At 35.5% G+C, this 18,983-nt stretch overlaps 1 pseudogene; it reads left to right on the forward strand.

The window, feature by feature from the left end:
- Window positions 1-6,359: 6,359 nt before the first annotated feature.
- LOC119192487 lies at window positions 6,360-17,516 on the forward strand (annotated as a pseudogene).
- Window positions 17,517-18,983: the final 1,467 nt, after the last annotated feature.

The following is an 18,983-nucleotide window of genomic DNA, read 5'->3' on the forward strand; positions in this document are numbered from 1 at the left end:
CCAAGCAGTTAGTAAATTCAAGAGCCTAGCGCAGCGGCAACAACGATGTGCATGGCAATGCGTTGTTAGAATAACAAGCGCCGTGACAAAGATGACCGCAAAAAGGGCGCGAGTGAAATTGCACGCTAATTTATATAGGCGGCATTTAGACCTCAGATTTAGGCGTATGGCAGAACAGACAATTTATCGATCAATACGAAGTAAGTGTGACTCTAATAAGTAGTTAATACTGCTAATGTATTACTGTATTAATGTATTTACCATTAATTGTATGTATGTGCTGTATGCTTGTTATTGTTCTGAGGTTAAAACTGCGTGAACTCAAATCATTCAATCAAAACCACAGAGTAATTAGGAAAGTAACGATAAACCTCAGAGGATAGACCTCCGATAAATGTTCTTAATAACATTAAATCTCTAACCAATTTTATGTACGCATACCGACTAAAATCTACGATAGCGAACTTCTGCTCATGTCCGTTAAATTCCAGGTACGAATACCCAAGAGCTTACATACGTCTTCAGACAATTTGTTTTTTGTTAATATGTTAATGATAATAATATTATACGTACTATCATCAACTAAGGATATGTATACGACAAACAACCATTCTCAAACGAATGTACGCAAAATTAACAATAATTACTATCCGGCACGACTCATAGACGATTTATGTACACACAGACGTAATGGCGATATTATGTTCAGGAAAATGTCAATAACTGCATAAGTTTTAACACAATTGGAAGAATGGTGCGCAAATACGTAGGAATGTTACTATACATGTTCTATACAAGTTTTTCGCGATCTGCTCGCGTCACAATCTTTCGCCGAAATAGTCCGTTATGTATAATATATGCGGTATAACAACTTATATTTTAATCTACTGGCCTATTTGTGGTCCAACCGCCCAAATCCAAAGCAATATTTTTTTATTTTATGTGACTTTTTATTATTATATGTTAAATAGTCTAATGGACTTATTGCTAGAAGCATTACCCATTCAACCTGTTATTATATGTTTCGCGAGTTTATACAATATTACGTCAACACAGTTTTACGGAATTCCTCGTGCTATTCTTAACACACATGTCACTTGTATGATAATACTCTTATTATAATCGACTCCTGATTATACAGTATGTACCACGGTAGGTGTATAAAATACTTTTTATTAATGATAGTTTTTGCTCGCAGTTTCTCCCGTGTGAAAAAGGTTTCCGGGATAATGGCTCGCTATATATTTTCCCGAATAAAAAAAATATGTCCTTCCCAGGCGTCATTCCAAATTTCATTGAAATCCGTTAGTTCGTTTTTGAGTTTATCGCGTTCCGACAGGCAGACAGATGTGGCTGGGGACTTGATTCAAAGTTCATTTTATAGAATTTTTAAGAGGAACAATTCCGTCATAAATGATTATTGCGTAACTTTAACCGTTTAGCACACAAACCGGAAGTTCTCAAAAGGAAAAAAAAACAGTTTTTGCAACGTTTTTCACTGATGCTCGCTTCTATTAGTCATAACGTAATGTTTTACATATAGCCTTCGTCAATAAATGGGCTATCAAGAAAAATTACTCAATGGGAACTAGTACTTTCTGAGATTAGCGTGTTCCAACAAACAAAATCTTCAGCTTTATATAGATATAGATGACACGAACGAACCACCCGACTGACTGTCATCAATAAAACTCCCCAGCAACAGTAACAACATACCTAACTTAAACTTTAAACTCCAAAGCGTTGCGTAGCATAATGCTACACTCGTCACCCTTAGACGTTAGATGTTAAGAGCCACAATGCCAGTAATTACGAACGGTATAGGTAATTGGTAGGGATAACATAAATTAACTTGAAACTTCTTTTACCTCTCTACCACGGATGTTTTTTCTCGGTTCTTAATTTAGTTACGTCCCTAAAGTTGACTTGTATCTATTTTAGGCAATTAGTCCAACGTATCTATCCTTAACAATGCGGCTTATTTATTATTTGACCATAAACTTAATACTTATAAATTAAACTGAATATAATTTAAAATGGCTGGCTAAAGGATTTTTTAATATAATTTTGAAATAATTTTACTGTATACAATAATTATGATAATTAAACTCTTTCTTCGAATATCCTGTACATTTTGACGTAATATTTAGGTTTGTTTTTCTGTTAACATTTATTAATCCATTATTGGAAGCGCGGACAGATTCGGCCAAATTAATTTACACATAACACAACACACGTAAATATATATGTATTCGAATATAAACTCTTTTGTACAAAGAAACTGTCGATATATATTATTAAAAAAGAAGACAACAGACTGACATTACTATTGAAAAACTATTGCGGATCGGAACAAAAGGGCTCCGGGAGCAAATGTCTTAAGGAAAAAAGAAATTGGGGTGAGTTGAGGTTATATATTAGTATGTATGTATAAAGACCACACAGGATCGAGGAGTCTATTATATCGAGTATTAACATCATTACATAACATTTTCAATAAAATCACTAAACGTCATTGGTTTCGTAAAAAATATTTGTAATAAAAAACACGTTTATCAATATGATATAAATAAAACTGATGTGTATGCGCCGTAATAGGCTGGTGTGATTATTCGTCGTGCTGTTTTTTTTTTTAACTTAACTCTACGTTTGTTAGCCTGGCAAGGGCCGACTTATATAAACACAACGTGTTCGTGTGGCATGTCTTTGTAGTGGAACGGTCAATGAGAAGGTCGCACGTTCGAATCTATTTCCTTACGCACTTGCAAATGGACAATTGTTATTTCCCAGCTTATCGCCATACTGGGCACAAATTCCGGACGCCGAGTTGATATTGAGCAGAAAAACCCAAATATCACTTTCCCCAACCCGGAATTCGAACCGAGGATTTTAGAGCGGTGGCATACCGCGCTCGCAACACAGTACTCCACCGATACAGTAAACATTACTGATATTAAGTTTGGCGTACAAGATATATTTTTTTTAAAAAACCCTTAGTGAAGCCCAATGAAAATGTCGATCAGCAGGTGGTCTTTTATTGTCATTTACTGCATAAGTGACTTTGCTAGAAGACTGCATAATTTCAAATAAGTTCTATAAACCGCAGTACACTAGACATTAAACTAAATTACTTGACGATTACTCATCCAGAGTAGACGACGGTTTATTATTAGATCTGCGTCATAGAACCTTGGGTTTTGAACTGGAAAATTGACGGCATGGAAATTATATTGGAATGAGCGAAATGTTTAACACATTCGGTGTCAGCTGATGTACAACTAGAACGGCTGGTATTGCTGAAGGGTATCGAGGAAGGTAGCTTCTCATAGACTGATAGACTACTATGCCCAAACACCCACCACTGTAACTATTGTAAACCAAGATCGGTCAAATAAAACTTCATATTGACACCGAGCAGTAACCTATAACGAAACAAATCAATTAAAATAAAAAAATACATATAAATAATAGTCCGTCCCGTGACCATGAAGGCTGCAGTCTTCGAAACGTCGGGAGAAAATTATTATATAAAAACCGTGATTAAATCCCCAGTTTTATTTCAATGTCTTATCCGCGTAAATATAAGAAATCAGTACATCATAAATCAAATAAAATAATACAGAAGAATTTGTTTTAATTGAGCTCCAAGCCTAAAAAAGTAATTTTCATTTAATTGGTGTTGAAATAATTATATTGCTTTAGGTAGTTATTAATCAGTTGATTTAATATGGATGTCAGTATAAAATAGATACAGAGTGTAATTGGTTGAACGATTGTCTACAATAGTATGATTAATTCATTTGATAATAATGGTAATCATTTTTTTATAAACATCTAATGTGTTATGCGCTTACGGATAAAAACTTTTTTTGTATGAATAGGATGGATGATAAATGAAATACCATATTCTAAATATGGCGAAGTCACACGTGTAATTGATGCTACTTACCTGTTCGCACAGGAAGAAGAAGAAGTTCGCACAGAAGCACGTGACTTCGATAACATAAAAGACACTGTAAATGAATGTCCTTCTGTTTTATGTTTTAGTATAAAAGTAGCTTGTAAGTTTTTCCAGGGAAGGGTCTGTGGCGAATTTAATTCACTCGTTCAATGGTTCCTGCGTTTTCTTCTAATAATCATCCGATTCTACACACACCGTCGCGTAATTTAATTATAATTTTAGTAAGATGTATATAAGCTACCTAAGAATACTTCTATAAGTAATACGAAATAAGATTAATGAGGGTACTGAATTCAAAGTCGTTCGAAGGTTACTAAAAACAATATTTTTATGTGTTCTGCTTCCATAAATTCAAACTATTACGATTTTAATAAATTACAAAAACATAACAATTGTGTTACAAACAGCAACTAATCAAGTTTATTTATTGTGTATATTATTATCGTAGCAGAATAAAGATGCAATGAGTCTTGTTTATTAAAGAATACTCAAAAATTATCGACCTAAGGAAGTTAAGGAATATGATCATTAAGATAGGGTACATTCCTACATTTAATTTATTAAAGCCTTAAATGTAACACGAAGAAAAAAATTCTTCTGTGAAAACAGCATCAAAATTAGAGGAAAATGATGCAGTTATCCACATTTTAAAAATATTTTGAGCAAGAGAAGGGTTGTAATAGGGTTTTTAACGCTGTGTCCTGTGGCTCGGGGGCATCTAGAGAATTCCGCCACGGCATCCCCTGCCTGTCGTAAGAGGCGACTAATTGGGGCTTAGAGGAGTCGCGGGGCGAGCAGTGGGGGCTGTTCGCTCAACTACAGCGACTCCTAGATGGACGACAATGCGGGTAGTCGGCCTCCCGATGTCGTAGACGCCAAAAGCGTCCTTAGCGTATGGGGGCATCTTAGCCCCCTCAATTAGAGAGGTGTCGCAATGCGGTAACGTGCAGCGACGGTTCCGAACAGCTATCTCAGTGCAACAAGAGTTTGCGCCGAAGAAGGCCACCGCGGGTTTTGGTTGTTATGCTGGTGTAATGTATATTCAGGATAGGGACTCAGTCTAGTGTTCGCTCGGACGATGCAATAGTCCCGAGTGTTGACATTGGGCTGTAAGACTGGTGAAACCAACATTACCGTTCCACTCACCCCCAAATAGCGGTAACGATAACGCGGTTTTACCCCGCGAAAAAGTGTATTATATCGCTACCTCTTGCTTACGCCTGAAATGTTGTTGCCGGTGACGGCGCGCCTTGCTACGTGCATCTCTTTGTGTTATGTAACATTTACTCCATCCACCGGATTTTAAAGCCAGAAATTTAGAAAAATATTTTTCTGTATTTTACTTTGCTATTATGACTTTACCGGTACATCTTAGTTTAATACGTACCATCTCGCTCTATAACTTTAACCCAATGATTTCGATGAAATTTGGTATGGAGATTATTGAAACCTTGGGAACGGCATACTTTCTATCTTTAAAAATATTTAGTGGTACTTTTATCTCAGAAAAGTCTTTTCGCGGGTGAAGCCGGGAATTAACGCTAGTATCATAGCAGTTATCAATTAAAACAATGTTTTACAAAAATAATATAATGTAATTTGTTTGTTATAGTTTGCATAAATTTCCCTATTATTAGAAGTTTGTTAATTCCAATATTTCCTCCTTATCTCTACTCCACGAGTATGAGGTAAGACATGTGCAGCTATTGACATTTTGAAATGCATACAATTTGAATACTTAATAAATTCTTTGATATATAAATCACTGTGCTTTTATGTCTACGTTTTGATTTTGAAGTTATATACTTAATATGGGTATTTTATGTTTTAATTATATTTTTTTGCGATCCGACAACAATATGTGGGTTTTTCGTATGATTTTCATGATTTTGGACCTCTCTAAATAAGGTAGGTGACGGTATCACTATGACAAAAACATTTTGTCTCTATATGACTGAAAAGAGTATTGTGTCAACTCCGGATTATTATTCTCACTACATTAACAATTAGAGCATAAAATGCTACCTTTAGGTATCCATCGAGGTTAAACTAGTACCCATATGTTGTATATAACGAGATAGCGACTGTCATAAACCTGCTGAAAATGGCTCTTCTTGTGACATAATATATCCCATAAGAAAAGTCGGTACAATTCAGGCGTCCGTCATAAAGTATAATTTCTCTTGACTATTGATAGTGTGAATCTGACTAATTGAGTATCTGTGGGCCCCGTTAGACCTCCTAGCATAGGCAAAAGACTGCCCTTAGGGAACCAAAATGAAATGTATCCGTCCTGCCTCACAATACACATCCCGAGAATGCAATTGAAAGCAATAAACTGAAATATTTTTAAAAGTTCAATACAGAGAATCTAAATATACAGTGACGCACCTAAATATACGCCAGTTGTGTGCGGTGTTGGTGTCGGGCGGACGTGTGTGCGACCAGTGAGCGATGAACCGCGCCTATCGACGTAACTCATCATGGCTAAATGTACCGGTAGGTCTTTGTAACTGGTCATTATTTTTAATAGTGCTAATTTGTTTACAGTTTGTGAGTAATAACTCGTCACATTTATTAATAAAAGTGTTCGTATATTGAATCATGAAAAAATAGGTTATGTCATTTGTTAGCACTGAATTTTTTCAGTAACTTTGCTCTTAAATTTTACACACGTTTAATATGCAATTAATTTTGGTTTACATTACGCCTTTAAGTAATATCAGCTTTTGAAATTTTCCAGTAACTTTGCTCTATAATTTTGACAAATATTAAAATATGAGCATTTTTTGTGTGGTTTTTTCAAGTCTGTTCGAAATAACGTTACAAAATATAACGTCGTAGTTAGGTTACAATCATGGTTTGTACTTTCTTCCGAAGTAATTTGAGCATACTGAAAGTAATTTTTTTTACTGAAAACTGAATAATGAATCACTTATACAAAATGGTCATTGTTTGTAAACTCATGTCTTTTATTATGATTACAATTTACAATTGAAACAACCTAATGAATCTGTATTAAAAGTACCTCTTCTTTATGTGCGTAAAATTGCTTGAGATTTTTGCGTTATAAAAAACAGCTTTGATGCACTTAATAACATTATTTCATCCCCAAAAAAAACTTTTGACAATAGCGATTCACATTTCTGGGCGATTAGATTAGAAATTGTGGAAAAGTCGATCTTGTTGTCAAAAGGCGCACTCTAATATATTTGGGTCTGAAAAAGCTAGGCTAATTCATAGAAAAGAAATCACACGTAATCGGTATCAGAAACAGAGATTATGAAAATACAAGTGTACATATTACATTTAGGACCCTGTGAAAAATTGGTGCTCTAGTTGCGATAAAGGCATTGTACGAGGTATTGCATTATGTACTCCCCATAACTGGTTGAACGAAATCAAACCTTAAAATCACCTGTGCAAATTTAATTAAATCAGATATTTTCTTTGTGTGAACGAATGCCCTATTATTTTATTTTTATGAATAAAAATATTTGATAACAACACAAAAAGTTTATTCGATTTTAATTTATGACTTTTTTTATACTTATGTCGGTGACTCTTTGTCACTTCGCAGTACACGGATGAACAAAACAAGAACAGTTTAAACTAAAAGAGATATTTTCTGTAAAATCTTCGTGATCTATTATGATAACATATCTCGAAGGTGATTGTTATGATAAAATATTTAGAAATATTTCATACGGTTTGATATGGGCGAACGTTTAGCGTCGCGGGTCGTATATAAAACATTTCTAAGAACTTTAACAATAACAAAGTGTAATGTTTCGTCTTGGTACTAGGTAGTCGTATTTTATAGAATTTGTCTTATATGTCAAATCATTGATTCAATAAGCCATAAGCAGGTGCCAATAATTTATAATTAAGACAATTTTTTTTTATTCATGAAATAACATTCGTTTGTTTACGCTGTTGATAGCTGTTGTGTTGAATACAAAAGGACATTGCACCTTATGATCAGTGCATTAATTTAGATATAACGTAGGAAAGATGAATATAATTTCAATTGAACTTATAATAAACTAGCTGACCCGACAGACGTTGTCCCGTCTTAACTATGAATTTGCAGCACGCATTCTGTCAATCGCTGACATTAATTTTCTAGCGTTCCGCTCAAGTTCCTTAATTTTTTCTTTCATAAGATCCTTCACCTGACAATAACAAACACAACAAAAAAAAATAGTGAAATCGGTCCAGCTGTTCACGCGTAATGGCGTGACCAAGGGAAATAGGGATTCATTATTATATATAGATTTACTTATAAGAAAAATATAGTGTGATATAGATTAAAAAAAATTACACCCATCATACCATTATGCCCGAAGAGGTAGACAGACGTGTAACAACAGAACCCAGTTCGCCATGTGTGTTCCGTTCGATGATGTGTTAAATGGTAAGCCTACCGCCTATCGGGCATTAAATCTAGGCTATGAGCTGATAGCAGAACCGCCCGATATCAATTTGCCCAACCCGACATTCGAAGCTGGACGTCGCGTCGGAGCGTTTTCGTACTGCGCACGCAATACAACTACGTCATTGAAGCTGTCTTAAAAATATTAGCTAGATTGTTTATTGACGCTGGACAGCCTCTGATCAGTTAAAAAATCTTGCCAAATATATACTTAGGCATCTATTGGCAAGATTTTTTTAGCCTAGTATCATTTTCCTATAGGATACGAGTTCTTTTCCCTGTTTGTTACCAATTCGTGTTTTGCATATACCTGATCGTGCGTCAACCTAAATAAAAAAAATTGTAAAAATAAAATAAAAGGAATGTGTAAGGGGTCACGTGGAGATAGGTGTGTAGATATTGTGATTTTATTTAATGATGCAACTTTGTTAATTATGGATTATTTTAATGCTGTTAATGTCACATTGTTTAGTAATGTGCATTTTTTTATATAGGATTGGAAATGGTAAAATTGGATGCTTTTGAGCGTGATACACAGGGTTCGCGAATTAAATTAGGTACAAATTAATTAGTTATATTATAGTCATCTGCTGTTCGCTTAATTCTCTCTATAATTACTCACTCTACGACTGTATTTTCAGTCTATTGAGTTCTGATGTTCAAAATATCCACAATGCACAGCACAGCATAAAACAATTTCCAAATTTCTGATCCACTTTCATCTAACCCATTGAATGCACAACTGAATCTATTTTCATTCGCTTACGTAAAAACTGAACTATAGTGCAATGAATAGTAAAAAACGACGCAAGATATTTTTGGCACGAATCCTATCCCTGTTTTAATGTTTAATTCCCATATCAATATGTCATATTCACGAATCATGTCCTTATCTTTGGAATAGAGGTACATAGCTCAACTATCGTACTTTTTTTGCCTTGGTAAAGACGAAACAATTAACAAAAAATACAAATGTCTGTCGGGTGATTTGGTGCTGTTTTCCATCAAAGTGTTTTTTTTAATTGCCTGGCCTAAGAATCTAACCTCACGGCCCATAGCTTATATTTGCTGCCATGAGAGTTAGGACAAAGTACTATTTGAACATGACATTCATATCGATAATGTTAGGTCCTCCAGAAGTAATGCAAGGCGCTAATGCATACGAGGCGGCCCATGAGGACGAGTGAAATTCTTCGCTATCACTGTGATGTCATAACAAAAGATAGTTAATATTATTTCTGTCAAGCTATGTAATATAATTACATAGCTTGACAGAAATTGTTTTTGGTTATATTTTGTTCCGAGTAACTTTGATTTTGACTTGGCTAAACCCCAAGGTTGGGCTGATCCATGCTGCAACGCTCATTTAGAATAATTATGTATTTTGACCTGCGGCCGTAGCAGATGCCTTCTGGCAATAGTTAACACTAACCTTGCACATGACATAAAAATTTCTCAGTCACAGCTCGGAGTTGGGAAGATGGTGGTGTGATACCCCAGAAAGCACGTAAGGCCGTTGGTCCTGCCGTTGCTCTCTCTCTGGTCACATCGGATTACAGTCTCACTGGATTATGAGAATAGAGGAACATATCGTGCACCAGTGTATTGCGCTCGCATTTGCGCACTATAATATCTCCTATAAGCGGCGATAGCCTAGTTGAGTGTGGAACGGACTGCGAAGACGAATGTCCGCAGGTTCAAATCCCAAGGGCACACACCTCTGACTTTTCTAAAATCATGTGTGTATTCTTTGTGAATTTATCGTTCGCTTTAACGGTGAAGGAAAACATCGTGAGGAAACCTGCACATCTGAGAAGTTCTCTATAGGAATTTCGAAGGTGTGTGAAGTCTACCTAATCCGCACTAGGCCAGCGTGGTGGACTAAGGCCTAATCCCTCTCAGTAGAAGAGGAGGCCCGTGCTCAGCAGTGGGCAAGTATATAATACAGGGCTGATATTATTATTATTATTATTAATATCTCCTGCGTACCTCGCTGGTCTCCGTTGAGATTGACCGCCGTGGCCGAAATTAGGCTAGGAGGGAATCATATCGTTCCCATATATGTTTCTTTTTTACATTAGCGTTAACTACTTCAGAAAAGCATCTTGGCTACAGCCTCTGGAGATTATGTAGAAAAGTGAAAAATCAATACAGAATATTATGCAGATTATTATTGAACACAAGGAACTTATAACACACACGACCTTTTTGTTATTTATTGAAGTTTGTAATTAATGTCGGATAACAATAACAATTAAAAGATATGAAGCTTTTATAAAAGAAAAATAAGAAATAATTACTGACGAAATTCAAAGTGACCTTTAGAACGAAGTAAATATTTAGATGTTTTACAATAACACCCGATCACATAGAGTCTCTTCCTTTGGCTATGTTCAGTTTTGTTTATTTGACAGTCAACTGAAATGAAGTCACACATACACACACATAATGCATTTATCCCTGAAGGGGTATGCAAAGGCACAACCAGGGCTCACACTTTTGGTCAAGTGTGTTCTGTCCCATGATGTGATAGGAAGCGGGCCTATCGCTATATTGGGCACAAATTCCAGACTCGGGGCTGATACTTATATTATCATGTAAATTATTTTTTAGTATATAGAAATAAATTTGGTAAAGCTTCTATTTAATAAACTTATAATTATTTCAAAGGCGTTTAAAATTTACATACCCAGTGTCAGTTACAACAGTTAAAACCTTAACCACTCGCAATACTTACTATCTTGTACTTTTTTCAATCAGCAAGTATTAAAAACTACTTATACTCGTTTTGAAATACTGTTTCCAGGAAAGCTGGCGTCGACAACGACAATCGGCCTTCTGTTGGTAATACTGCCCGTCATATCATTACTGCTGAATCCAATGCGCCTGATTGTTAACTATGTAAGTGTATTTAATTTCATTCTGATATTCCGTTAGGGCGATCTGGAAATCTTTTGGGGAGGCCCATGTTTATCAGTGGACATCCTGCGGCTGATGATAATGATGATGATTCCAATCAATGTGAGATATGTTGTCAAAAGACGAGAGTTGCATTACCATCGGATACTTTTATGCAGTGCTTCACTTGACTCGAATCACAAAACGACAAGTGCCCGTATATTGCCAGTGATACAATTGCTACAATTGTACTAATTAATATTGATTGCAATTGAGATCAATTGCTGACGTAACTATTTGGGATTCATCACGGAATGATATGAATGTAATCAACAAAAATTATGTAATTATGCCTACATATAGGGAGAGTATTATATTATAAGAGGTAGATATACAAAGGATTTTTATGGATTAATTAAAGCTGTTTTCAATAAACGATCCTAATTTAAATCTTCAATTCTATTTCGAGAATGAACCAACCAAAATAACTCATTTGTAAGCATGTCAAAAAGAACTTTCTTCTGATTAGTCCATTTTGAAACAATTCGAAAAAGGGATTAGGTTCGATTATTGAAAATGGTGGTTAATGGTACATGATCACCAACCATAAAAACTGTTGAGGAAATATGGATATACACTTATTAATAAAGAGAATGAAGATTTGGCAAAAAGAGATTGATGGCTTATATTTTGTACGTAGTTTACAAACTTAATGCAAATCTCATACCTTATTTGATTAATCTAGTAAATAAATACAGAAACGTTCTAAAACACAATACAAGTTCGATAAAATGAGCTGACCCCACGTAAAGGGTCATAATTGTCAACATCGTGAGTTAAATAGGAACATCGAGTCAATAGTATGCGGGCGAGTGAATGATATAAATTTAAATTGACGGCGGGACGAAATTTGAATAATGTAATATTTATATATACATTACTAGCACAAGCTGCTCTTAATTAACGGAGGAAAGGTATGCAATGAACCGAAGAAGGACAGAGAAAGGAGAAAACATATGAGTTTGGGGGAAGAACATAAATGATAATGAGTCATAAAGCAATTATAATTAATACATGTAAATCCTAAAATGTACTGTCAATTAAGTTAAATGAACATGACACACTTTCCATACAAACATGAATTGATTAAAATAAATATAACTATACAATGAACTTTACAAATGGTGAACAATATTCCATTCTTCATTGTGAAAGCCAGTGACGCACATTTCATTAATAATCGCCATGGCAACAATACGTCAGCTGTCAACCTCGAAATCTAGTATTCGATACTCAGAATTCGATACTACTGAAAGATTGTTTATTTTTTCCAATTCCAGTTTCTTGTGATTGCTTGTATTCTGTTGTTTTAAATAATTGAATCATGCGAATGACAGATTGCTAAATCGATGATAAGCGCCAAAAATTCCACTTAAAAATAGCGGTTAATGTTTGCTTGGACGACAACAATTGTTAAAATTAAATCTAAGACAAGAACAAAACATAAATAGCAAGCTTTAAGTATTTATTTATGAATTCCAGGCCACCAGAGTGAACAAAGGATCATTTATGTTGGAGACTTTTCAGAAGGAGGTGGAAGGCGCGCACCTTTCTCTCTACGTGTTCAACATCACTAATTCTGACAGGTTTATGACTGGACAGGATGACAAACTCAAAGTGGAAGAAATTGGACCCTTCACATATGCGTAAGTGCAGTGTTTTATGGGCTGATGTAAGTATCTAAAGATATAGACGGCAATCCGACATGACCGGCGAGGGATCAAGCGCAAGATCAACGGCTTTACGTGCTTTCTGAGGAACGGGGGTATCACACCGCCAACTTTTTGGCTCCGAGCTGTGACTGAGTAATGTTTTAAAATAGAAAAACCCAGTTACAGTTATTTTGGTCCGACCCGGAATTCGAACCCTGGACCTTCACGCATTAGTCGCTCATCGTAATGTGTACTATAACAACTACGCCACTAAGCCAGTCAAAACTAATATTACTGATTTGGTATAAACAATTATTAACTACTACATTGTGAGGGTCGACAAAATTATGCATTTTTGACAACACTTATCTCGATGGTAAATTATGTGCAATCATGGTTATTTACGACACGCAAGACATTATTTTGTCAAGACTTGGTGCATATCTAAGACAGGCAAATGAATCAAAAGCTAGATAATATCCCATATCCATGAACGTTTAGATCATGAGTATAACTCTAAGTACTAAGGATTTTATTTTGCTAGACCAGTATAGGGAAATTGGGAGCGAAAGAGACAAAAGTAACTAAAAAAAATACTGGAGCGTGACACAATATGACAAAAAATAATGAGAGGAGGTTTAAACAATATATTGTGTTCAGCGAGACAGAGATAACATCGTGAATCTCTGATTGATGGGTTATAAACTTCAGCGTGCCTTTACTACTTCTAATTATAAATCAATTAATGTCTAATCTCATGATGTAACATAGTAACAAGTCATTTACCATAAATAACATCACTCATTATGCAATTTCCGCTATATATTTTTGCTCTGAGTTATAATTAAACAGATTTGCCCTTGAGCAGACATTTACGACCAGATTCATAATCTTTTGATTATTATTATATGCTTTGTTGTTAAACCTGTAACTTAAATATTTATAAAGTGCAATAAAACCATTAGGCACAGAAAAAACTGTATAGTCAATTATCGATTTCCTCTGTCTACATTTATATTACATTACCTAGTAACTTCGGCTGATTGCAAGTTTCTGCTTTCAAATCTCTATTTACCCAACATACTATGTTTGTTTTCTTACATAATTTATCCAGGATTCATCCTTTACACTGGGGTAAAGTTAAGCAGACGGCCGAAAGTAAAAACGATCTACCTTAATCCCATACTGTAGTAGAATTAGGACAAATAGATGCTTACAGTATTTTATATACTTGCTACTGGAATAAGTAAGTAATTCTTCAGACTCTGGAATGGAAGTTGTAATTTTCATTTTATGATAATGTTTCCAGGGAAATTCGTCACAACGTGGACGTAGACCTAAACGAGGAGGAAGGAGTGATGTGGTTCACCCACAGATGAAGTTGCGGTTTGTGCCGGAGAAGTCTATCTCAAAACCTGAATTCCTAAATGTCACGAGTTCCTAATCTTGCGCTATTGGTGAGTTGTGTGAATACTATTTTGTATTGGTAATAGTTCAGATAATTTTCAACATTATGATGCTAAATACTGGTCTACAAGTTAAGCGAGTCTATAAGAAGACCACTCTGTTTTCAAACCGCAATCATTAATTAGATGTGGGATTAGGAGCGGTTGAAGATATATTTTTAAGAAGTCTAGAATCCACACCTTTTACAAGAAAAACACTGTATTTAATATCTTTCCCTGTATTTCCAGAGCGCGACTTCCCTGATCAGCCAATACCCGTCCTTAATAAGAGGGCTATAACCTGTTTGTCCGGCATCTCAAGTCACAGCCGGTGATCAGTTTGGACGTGCACAGTTACCTGTGGGGATACCCCGACCCGCTTATCGCCATGGCTCAGAAACTAGTGCCTGGACTTATTAATTTCGATAGCTTCGGTATTGCTGATAGGGTAAGAAAACTTATTGTTAACACTCTTAAGCGGGATAGACGTTCTAATAAGTACGCGTACTTGTGGACGTCGACGTCTTTTTGCTAGTGCTTTAAAATCGCCGAGAGAATTCGTCGGCGATCCTACCGATTTGAAGTTTTGCTCGTAGCTCGTCTAGGCTTGTGTGGCAGCGCTACGAGCCGCGAGCCGCAATTTTATTACAATAAATAAGTAATCAAATATCTTCATACAAGTGTCGTCTTTGCCTATAATAGGTGTAACTAATTCAAGAGTTGTTCATACAATAGCTTAGATATTTGTAAATAATTACAATAATCTATCTTCTTCTGACGTAACTCTTGTATTACTTCGATATGATAAACGCTCTTTTTTCGTTAACCATGACTTTATTCCGACTTCAATTACATGATCAATCTCGTTTTTCATAACATAATATAAACAAATAATACTAGCAAGTCTGTCGCGTGTCATCTTCGTCGAGCCGATTAAGTACGCATTCTTTAAAATCATGAATTTGAAGAACCTCTATACCTAATCCAATTAAGAGAATGTTGCACGAAATAAAAGTATTAATATTTCGTTACATTTTATTGTGAGTTATGACTTATCACCATGACGAAAAGCGTGAATTAAACCCGACCTCGGTAAAACAAACAATGGAATACGTGCCATGGTCAAAAAGTGATAATAGGCGGATGCCTTAACATAGACATGCAAAATCCATGTGTAATATTGTGCCCAAAGGCTCATTATCATTGTATTTAAAATGTTATTATTTAATAAAATTAGACCTGGATTCTGGCTAAGCTTAATAATTTTTCTTTTAGTGTTTATGGCTAATTCTTATGACATATTAACGTCAGGCGACTCACTTGCTCTTTTGAAAACTATGCTAGAAAAACGATTAATATGTGAATGTTCACGAATGTTGTTTCAGCTATATGAGAACTCGACAATGTACCGAATGAAAGTGGGTATAAGGGATGAAGACCGGTTCAGCGTCAAGGAACTGAAGAAGTTCAGGAGGAAAGATTACAATAACACAGATGTTGAACCGTTGGAAAGGTAATTAATGTTATCATGTAATTATAATGCTGGACATATTAGGTAGTCTATCTGTGAACCTTTAGTTCAAATTAATTATTAGTTAACTTTTTAACGTCTTCACAAAGTATCGCGCTTATTATACTATGAGTTTAAAGGTAAAATATTCATTAAAATGTTTACAGTTACACTTTCGAGAATACCTATGAAGGAGTAGCGTATCCTCCTGGCCTCTCCTTACAGACGCCCATCAGCATTTACAGGTTGGGAGTCTGTCGGACCTTCGACCTAGTCTTCCAAGAGACGAAGACCATGGAGTACGGCTTCGATGCCTGGAAGTACAGGATCAATAACGCAACTTTTACTAGAGACTGCAGTCGAGGTTTCTGCGGCATGATGGATTTGTCAAAATGCACTTTAGGTTAGTTTTGAAAGTCCCTGTTATCTTCCTAAATTCAAATGAGTCTTTGTTGTATTCCAACCAGGTCACATCATTCAATTGGAAATCATAATAGTATATCGACCTTAAATGTTGTTGTCTTTAATTTATATTAGTTATGATTGTTGCTACAATTGCCGACGGTAGTAATGAAGATAGCGTTATTTTGGATGTTTGTTATTGTGCTAGTAACAATGAGACTATTGATTTTACGTTTGTATATGGAAAAATGTTTGTGTGAATAAAAATAAAAGATTATAGTTATAAGCTCCTCTTAAAATATCCGTCCCACAAGGTCGCGTAAAATTTACCATGGCTTTAAACTGCAAGGGTTAGTAAGAAGCGTAACTATTACATCCAATCTTCGGCTTACTTCATTTCGGTGTTTATGGTCTCTTCCAGGTATTCCCATAGGTATGAGCAAGGCACATTTCTTACACGCAGACCCGGCGATCTATCAACGCGTTGAGGGTATGAAGCCGAATGCAGAGGCACATGACTCATATTTTCTTGTTGAGCCAGTAAGTAATATGAATTAGTAAAATATTTCATTATGAAGAAAATAATGCGCATTATTTATTTCTGGGGAGTGTTGCTTACGTATGGTAGCAGTATTGAGTGGTGTGTTAATCTATTCACGTTTTCAGACAGTAGGAATTACCCTATCAGCGGCGTTGGCTCTGCAGATGAATGTGAATCTAGGAAATATTACTTTCAACGAAGCCACAGCTAGTTTCTCCAACATGGTACTACCTGTGGTCTACATTAAAGTTGTAAGTATCGATGCACCACTAAACTACGAGTTAGTTCAAACCAAGTTTAACTCTTATTTCTTTGTGTGGTATCATATGCAGTTATAAATTTTATATCTTTTTCAGATACAACAAGACTGTTTCGAAACAATAAAAGACATATTACGAATAATTCACATCACAGGACCTACAGTACTTTTAGTCCTAGAAATAATTTTATTTATAGTCGGTATAGGGTTATTAGCGTATTCAGTAGTTATCTACAAGAAAAGTTGCGCTCATCACAAGAAGTGTTTAAAAGAAAAGCAGACTGCACCTCTGATAACATATTTGAAGAATTAGTAAAATTATTTCAACATTTATTATTGGACTGGAAGAATTAACTTTTAGTCAAAACGATGAGATATAAAGAGGCTACGGATATTTTTGCCCACAAAGACAAACATTTCTTTGTTTTTCATTCATCTCATTTCATTTCAACGGAACGTGTAGTGTAAAATGACTATAACAAAATTATAATACATATCTCTCATATTATGTGAGAGTCCGCCTGGGTAGGAACCACTGCAATGTGTATTTCTGCCGCCAAGCAGCAGTGTGTAGTCTCTGTTGTGTGTTTTGAAAGAAATTTTAGCCAGTGCAACTATTAGACATAATACGACTTAACATCTCATGTCTCAGGATGGCGAGCGAAGCGGAATACCAAACAATACTTTGTAACTCAAGGTCTTGGATGGTGTTTCTACTGTTTATGGGCGGACGTATAGCTTACCATCAGGCAAACGACAATCTTGTCTCATCATTCGAAACAATAAAAACCATTGTTTTATGAATAATAGTAGTTTAAAGAACAACAATTGAATATCATCGAATAAAATTTAAGGGAATATTGTTTCAAAAATCCATAAACGTAAAAATATTTGTTAATACATTAGGTCAAGATAAGTTTAAATGGTTGTTTTATTTTTTTCAATTCGCATAGATTTGTGTATCAGTAATTAAACTGGTCCTGGATCAACTCTCTCATTCAATCTTTAGACAAATAAATTGACAGTGGTCAGTGACTACTACTTTGAAAAATCTTATATAAAAATACTATCTATAGTGTTACGCGCCGCTATCACAGCCGATGACATCGGGCGTTTACGGAAGTATTCGGCTGCGCGGTCTGGCTGGCAGAAGAGAAGATATGTCACGCGGCGACTATTCGATTATTATTCTCTCTGGCTGGACGTTGTCAAAGAATGTCTAAAATTGTATTCTGTAATTATTTTGCTAATATAATGTTTACTGTAAAGAGCGTTTTACATTCAGAGTGGGATTATACAAATGATAATTTGAAGTTACATTGAATTCGAATGTGAAGAACTATCGGAATAAATCTGTGATGAATCATTGAATGCAAAATTAATTACCAGATTCTCAGATTTTTGATTTACCATGGCAACGTCTACGTGTTGAAGTAAATATGTTGGGAATGCATATGGAATTGATGTCACATTAGTACGATTCACGACATTCATAATAAAACTTCGTTATGCCTGCTGCTTGGCTCACTGGAAGGTGTTTTCTTAGCTAAATCATTGGAGACAGGAATGACTGGAGTCATGTGAAGTCAAATCGGTGGCGCAACACTTCAGGCTGACAATGCGAACGTGCGTAACTGTTTATTTTTATTTAATCTGTCTGACTGTGGCCGTGAGCCTTTGATCATATTCTGTCTGCAGCCATGACCATTCTGATCATATTCTGTCTGTGACCATGAACATATTCTGTATTCATTGTCTGTGATCATATTCTGTCTGTAGTCATAAGCATTCTGATCATATTCTGTGTGCAGCCATGAGCA

Source organism: Manduca sexta, unplaced genomic scaffold (genome assembly GCF_014839805.1).
Source record: "Manduca sexta isolate Smith_Timp_Sample1 unplaced genomic scaffold, JHU_Msex_v1.0 HiC_scaffold_2830, whole genome shotgun sequence".
In the NCBI taxonomy this organism is placed as follows: Eukaryota; Metazoa; Arthropoda; class Insecta; order Lepidoptera; family Sphingidae; genus Manduca; species Manduca sexta.